The 7,021-nt window shown below is 42.0% G+C and overlaps 1 pseudogene; it reads right to left on the bottom strand.

The window, feature by feature from the left end:
- Window positions 1-5,698: 5,698 nt before the first annotated feature.
- On the bottom strand, window positions 5,699-6,668 carry LOC110315075 (annotated as a pseudogene).
- Between the last annotated feature and the right edge of the window lie 353 nt (window positions 6,669-7,021).

Here is a 7,021-nt window from a genome sequence, read left to right as displayed (position 1 = left end):
AAGATCTCAGAAGATGGAAAGATCTACCATGCTCATGGATTAACAGGATTGATATAGTAAAAATGCAGATTCATTGCAATCCCCATGAAAATTCCAACTCAATTCTTCACAGAGTTAGAAAGAGCAATTTGAAAAATCATCTGGAATATCAAAAAAACCTAGGATAGTGAAAACTATTCCAACAATAAAAGAACCTCTGGTGGAATCACCATGCCTGACCTTAAGCTGTACTACAGAACAATTGTGATAAAAACTGCATGGTACTGGTACAGCAACAGACATGTAGATCAATGGAATAGAATTGAAGACCCAGAAATGAACCCATATTCAACCTATATTCACTTGATCTTTGACAAAGATGCCAAAACCATCCAGTGGAAAAAAGACAGCATTTTCAACAAATGGTGCTGGCTCAACTGACAGCATGTAGAAGAATGCAAATCGATCCATTTTTTTAAAGATTTATTTATTTATTATATGTAAGTACACTGTAGCTGTCTTCAGACGCTTCAGAAGAGGGAGTCAGATCTCGTTACAGATGGTTGTGAGCCACCATGTGGTTGCTGGGATTTGAACTCAGGGCCTTCGGAAGAGCAGTCAGGTGCTCTTACCCGCTGAGCCATCTCACCAGCCCCAAATCGATCCATTTTTATATCCTTGTACAAAGCCAAAGTCCAAGTGGACCAAGGACCTCCATATAAAACCAGATACTCTGAAACCTATAGGAGAGAAAGTGAGGAAGAGTCCCAAGACACAGGGGAAATTTTCCTGAGCAGAACACCAATAGCTTATGCTCTAAGATCAAGAATTGACAAATGGAACCTCATAAAACTGCAAAGCTTCTGGAAGGCAAAGGACAATTGTCTCCAGGATGCATCGGGAGACTCTCCACTCCAACAAGCTCCTGTGCCTCATTTCAGCTTCCATCTATTCGCCTGGTTATGCTCCAGCCATCAACCCACCCACTGCTTGCCGCTCTGCACACTGGGTTGACAGGTTTACACCTGCTGTTTTTCTAGTGTCCATGTCTAGAGGAGAAAGAATCTCATTGGCTTCTATCTTTGTCCTTGACCTGGTACAGGCAGCTTAGTGCTAGCTTGGCTGTTTCACTGGAAGTAAAATTCCGTATAAGCTTATTTCCATTTCCTTCATTCTTTCTCTGCTAAAAGTAGAGTCTGTTGTGTTTTAATGTGACTTTCATCTTTTACTAAGTCTAGCAGAATGGTTAAGATAAAAAATCTCATAAAACAGCACATGCTGGGGAGGATGTGGAGTAAGGAGAACTCAACACTCCTATATTGTCGGTGGGAGTGCAAATTGTAAAACTACTCTAGAAATCAACTTGACAGTTCCTCAGAAAATTGGGAATATTATACCTCAAGACCCAGGTATACCACTCCTGAGCATATACACAGAAGATGTTCCACCATAAAAGGATATGTCCTCCATAACAGATATATTCATAATAGCCAGAAACTTGAAGCACCATACAAGTCCCTGAACTGAAAAACGGATACAGAAAATGTGGTTCATTTACACAACAGAAAACTATTCAGTTATTAAAAACAAAGACATCATGAACTTTCCTGGCAAATGGATGAAACTAGAAAATGTCATCCTGACTTGAGGTAACCCAGACCCAAAAAGACATGCATGGTAAATACTCACTTATAAGTAGTTATCAGTCATAAGGTGCATGGTAACCATTCACCCAACAGACCCCAAACAGCCAAATAACAAAAAGGACCCAAGGGAGGATGGGTGAATCCTTCTCAGAAGAGGAAATATAGTGGATATTGGAGGTGGATGGAGAGAAGAAACTGGGTAGGAGACAGGACCAGAAGGGGAGCAGGGCAGGTATGGCAATCAGGTATATGAGAACAAGGAGAAGAGAATGGAAATCAGCAGAGGGGCAACCTCTTGGACTTGCCAGAGAATTGGAATTGGAGGAGGCCCCAATTCTGTGGGGTTGACTCTAGCTGAGACCCCTAGCAGACAGGGATATGGATCCTGGTATGTCTACATCCTGTAGCCAGGTAGTATGGCCAGTGGAGGGATAAGGACAACAGCCCACCCCCAAAACCTTCCACCTAAAACCTGTATTGTCTACAAGATGTTCAGGGACAAAATTAGAGCAGAAACAGAGGGAATATCCAACCAATGACTGGACCAAATTGAGACCTGTCACATGTGCAAGAACCAATCCCCGACATTATAAATTATATTGTTATGTTTGTGGAGAGAAGCCTTGCACAACTGTCTTCTGAGAGGCTCCATCGAGTAGCCAATGGAAAGAGATGCAGAAACCCAAATCCAAACATCAGATAGAGCTGGGGGAGTATTATGGAATACTTGGAGGAAAGTTTGAGGGACCCAAATGTTGGGGTCTCCCACCTCCACTAACCACTCTCCCTCTAAACATTATATTGCGCCCCCTACAGGNGCACAGAATTGCTACTGAAAAGACCTCCCCAGATCTCCCAGAATGCAGCGTCGTCAGACCACCCTACATTGTCACCACCCACTATCGCTCAGACCAACCACTAACGTCGTCTACACCCACGATCGCTCGGACCCGCCTACCGGATACACATCTCTGCTCATGATCGGACCGTGCAGCAGAGTGTCTCAAGGGGACTCAAGGGCAGGCTCCGATTATTAAACGAAAATGCTCTGATCAGCGGACCGACAGGGCATTCATTTTCCTTTCGCAGCCTATCCTCTTTCAGGTTGTTTAAGCTCTTCAGTACGAACCCAGTCCAAAGCATTTCTGCCCACACAGAAACACACACCCAAAGAGGACAGGACCTCTACAAGAGTACCAACAGAGTCAAATGACCTGGACCCTTGAAGGCTCCCAGAGACTGAAACACAGATCAAAGAGCAAGCAGAAGCTGGACCTTGGCCTCCTGCACATATGTAGCAGATGTGCAGCTTGGTCTTCAGGCAGATTCCCCAACAACTGGAGCAGAGGTGACCCCTAATCTGTTGCCTGCCTGCTTGTGGATTCCATTTTCCTAACTGGGTGGCTTTGTCTGTCCTCAGTGGGAGAGGATGCCCCTAGTCCTGCAGTAAGTTGAATTGCTAGTGTGTGTGTGTGTGTGTGGGGGGGGTTATAACTATATGGTGGTTCCCCATAGATTTCTTCCTCATAGGAAGGAATGAGGTGAGTATCTGCATGAGGGGTTATTGCAAAGAGAAGAGGCTGATGTTGGGATATAACATGAATAAATAAATAATGTTTAGATACTATTCCATTTTCAACCCTAACACATACGAATGAGCTCATATTGTATACCAAAATGCGCTTAGTCAAACTTGAAAAGTTCCCATAATCTATAACACTCTTAACACAGTTTAAAACTCTAAAATTCAAAGTTTCTTCTGAGACCCTGGACAATCTCTTATCTGCAATCCCAAGTGAAATATAAAGCAAGAAGATAATCATATACTTATAACATACTATGACACAGAGTATTCATTACCATTTCAAAAGGGAGGAAAGGTACAGTTGTGAGGAAATACCAGACCAGTGCAAGACCAAACATCAGCAGGACAAAGCAAATTCTGAATTCCATATCTGATATGAAAGCACTTATAAGTACCCCAACTTCTTCCACATTTGTTGTCTGCAACACACTTCGCTCTCTTCGACTCATCCTGAACCTAGTCAGTAGTGTTTCTCAGATGATATCCCACAAGGCTGGCATTTCCAATATCTTGGGGTCTCCATCAAAATCTGGGCTTCACCCTCAATGCTCCACTCAATGGCCTCTTTGTGCCCAATTCAGGGGCTCCCCTAAAACAGGTCTGGCCTCAGCAGCTATCTTTAGCTATAGGGGCAGACTTCATACCTGCTTTCATGGATTCTGAACTCCAAGGCCAGAACCATGAGGGCTACCACGTTCTGCTGCTTGCTTGGGCTGGAATATGGCCCCTTCATTCAACTACATCTTCATTTGCTTTTTGTTGTCAAAAGTTTCCTTCACTGCTTTAGCTTCTCTTTAGTTTCTTTCCACAATTTGGAAGTTTAGCTGGGTGAAATCTTTTCCTGATGTCACCAGCTCCATTATTATTGCATTTACCATCTTGTTTTCTTAACATGATTTTATCTCCTTGAGCACTGTTCTTAGCTTCATTAAACATTCTGGTGTTTATAATCTCCTTAACTCATACATATTCTATTTTTTCCTTGCACAGCTTGCTCCTTCTCATTATAGATCTGCAGAAGGATGACCACTAACAATCATGTAGCAAACCAATACTAGACTGTCTTGAAAGCTCCTCTATCAGTGCTATTAATCTAAATTTCTTCAGTTAAGCCTCAAATGGATGTTTTTGGACAAAGGCAGAAAGAAGCCACCTTCCTCTCCAAAATATAATGAGAACGGTCTCTTGGCTAGTTAGTAGTGTTCTCCTGTGAAGCCTCTTGAGCCAGGCAATCACAATCTGCATTGCTCTCTGGACCACTGCCTCCCATGCTCCAACTAGGATGGCACATTATGCTCCTCATAAATCATCCAACCACTTTTCTGGTTCAAATTCCAAAGATCTTCCATACTCCTACAACAAACATAGCAATACTTTGATTATTTCTTTCCAGTTTGTATCCCCTTGATCTCCTTAAGTTGTCTTATTGTTATTACTAGAGCTTCAACTACTGTGTTGAAGAGACAGGGAGAGAGTGGACAGCCTCATCCCTGAATTTAGTGGATTTGCTTTCAGTTTCTCTCCATTTAATTTAATGTTCACCCTTGCCATGCTGTATAATACTTTTATTGTGTTTAGTTATGAATTCTCTTCACTTCTTGGTGTTCTCCTTTGTCCCCTCCAAACGTTCTCCATTTTTGCATATATGTAACATATTCCATTACTTTCTATTGCCCTCTCACTTTCTTCTTCTTTCTTTTCTGCTTTGACATCAAGCACATGAACAGAAGATAACAGAAACTTTGGTATTTGTATTTCTCAGTCTGGCTTAACTTGCTAGACACAATCATTTCTAATACCATCATTTTCCTGTTAATGTTGTAACTTTAATCTTCAAGATGAAAAAAATTCCCATTGTAGCTGTTTTACATTTTCTGCCTAGCATGCAGGAGATACAGCCTTATATTGTCTTTAACATGTCTAATATCTACTAAGAAAAGTCAGTATGTCAGTGACTATTTTAGGCTCAATAAAATTCAGCCCTGGATGAAATAAAATAAACCCAGTTATCATTTTTTAAAAACCCCAAATTTTGAAATTCATGATAGTATAAATTTTCCAACGTTCTCTCTGAAGTAAAGGTTATTTAGGATTTTCCCCAAATATCCACAGGCATTATTATATATTTACACTGAAGGCTTTCATTTGAAATAAACTTTGGCAACCTCAAAATATATGTACAACAAAATCCCACAATGGGATTTTAGGCTTAAAAGTTGTTGCCTCAGAGTACTAAAAAAAGAATGAGGGAAAAGATGATTTCTCATTGACACCAGTTCATTTAATGACCAATTAACCACCACCTTCCTCCGCCCTCCCCCAGAAATGGAAAGTAGTAGTCTTGAGCTTTAGAAGGAGAGACAGAGGACTCTCAGACTGTACATAGGTCAGATGCTTTTGCCAGTGATCCTCCTAGAATTGCCAAGTCCTAAGACTCAAACAACAGGCAGACAAGACAGTAAGAAGCTGGAGGAGATTTGCTCTTCCCTCAGTATTCCAATCCAGACAACAGTGGGATGTGGCTGAACATATAGGACGTGGATTCCTTAATGTGGGTTCTATGAAAGGCCTCAGCCAGGATCACTGAAATGTCAATCACCTGAATTTTGGAGCAGAGTTTCATTTTGTCCACTTGTGGAATTGTGTGGGTGACAACGACAGCTTCAAAGGCAGCATTATTTATTCTGGAAATAGCTGGCCCAGAGAAGATTCCATGGGTAAGGGTAGCATAAACTTTGGTGGCAACAGCTGAGAATAACTTATCTGCAGCATAGCAGATGGTACCACATGCGTCAGCCATGTTGTCACCAGAATGGCCACACGGTCCTTCACATCAACCATGAGAACCATTGGTCCACTTCATTTGCTTTCATCCTCTCTTTGTGAATCAAAGCAAATTTCACATTCAGTCTGTCTGCAATTGATATAATCCTGTTGGCTCCTCCAGCATCTGGAGAAACAATAATACAGTTTCTCCATTCAGTGATATTCTCCTGAATCCACTGAAGAACTGCAGGTTCTGCATATAAATTATCCTCAGGAATATCAAAGAATTCCTGGATCTGAGAGGCATGCAGGTCCATGGTAATGATGTGATCAACCCCAGCAACTAACAGAATATTGGCCACAAGTTTAGCAGAAATCGGAGCATGACTCTTGTCCTTTTTATCTTGCCAGGTATAGGGGAAGCAGGGTATCACAGCTGTTAACCTGGATGAGGATGCAATCTTGCATGCACTGATCATGTTAAGTAGCTCCATCTGGTTGTCATTAATCTCCCCGCAGCTGCTCTGGATGACATAGTCATCTCCCCTCTCACACTTTCACCAACCTCGACGCTGGTTGCTTGGTTGCTAAACTTCTTGGTGGTCACCAGCTTCAGGCCCATGTGATCGATCAGCCACATGCTGTGACAGGTCCTGGTGAGAACTGCCACTGAAGAGCAAGATGTTAGGCATGATGACACAGGGACTGAGGAGCACGCTGGAGAAGGAGAAAGTGATGGTGACACAGACTGCTGCTACCATTGCTGCTGCTGTTGCTGCTGCTGTGGTCGCCGTGGCTGCTAGTCAAATTATAAAGAGTTTAAAAANAAAACATTTGCACAAAAAACTTTAAAAGTCATTGTTCTGTACTTAAAATTATTCTGTATTTATGCTAGATACATTACAAAAATAATAATGACATGTCTCCACATGAGAGCTGATGAAAGAAAGAAAGAAAGAGAGAGAGAGAGAGAGAGAGAGAGAGAGAGAGAGAGAGAGAGAGAGAGAGAAAAAGAAAAGAGGAAGGAAGGAAGGAAGAAAGGAAG

This window comes from Mus pahari, unplaced genomic scaffold (genome assembly GCF_900095145.1).
Source record: "Mus pahari unplaced genomic scaffold, PAHARI_EIJ_v1.1 scaffold_8195_1, whole genome shotgun sequence".
NCBI lineage: Eukaryota > Metazoa > Chordata > Mammalia > Rodentia > Muridae > Mus > Mus pahari.
This window is presented reverse-complemented; position numbering and strand designations above follow the sequence as displayed.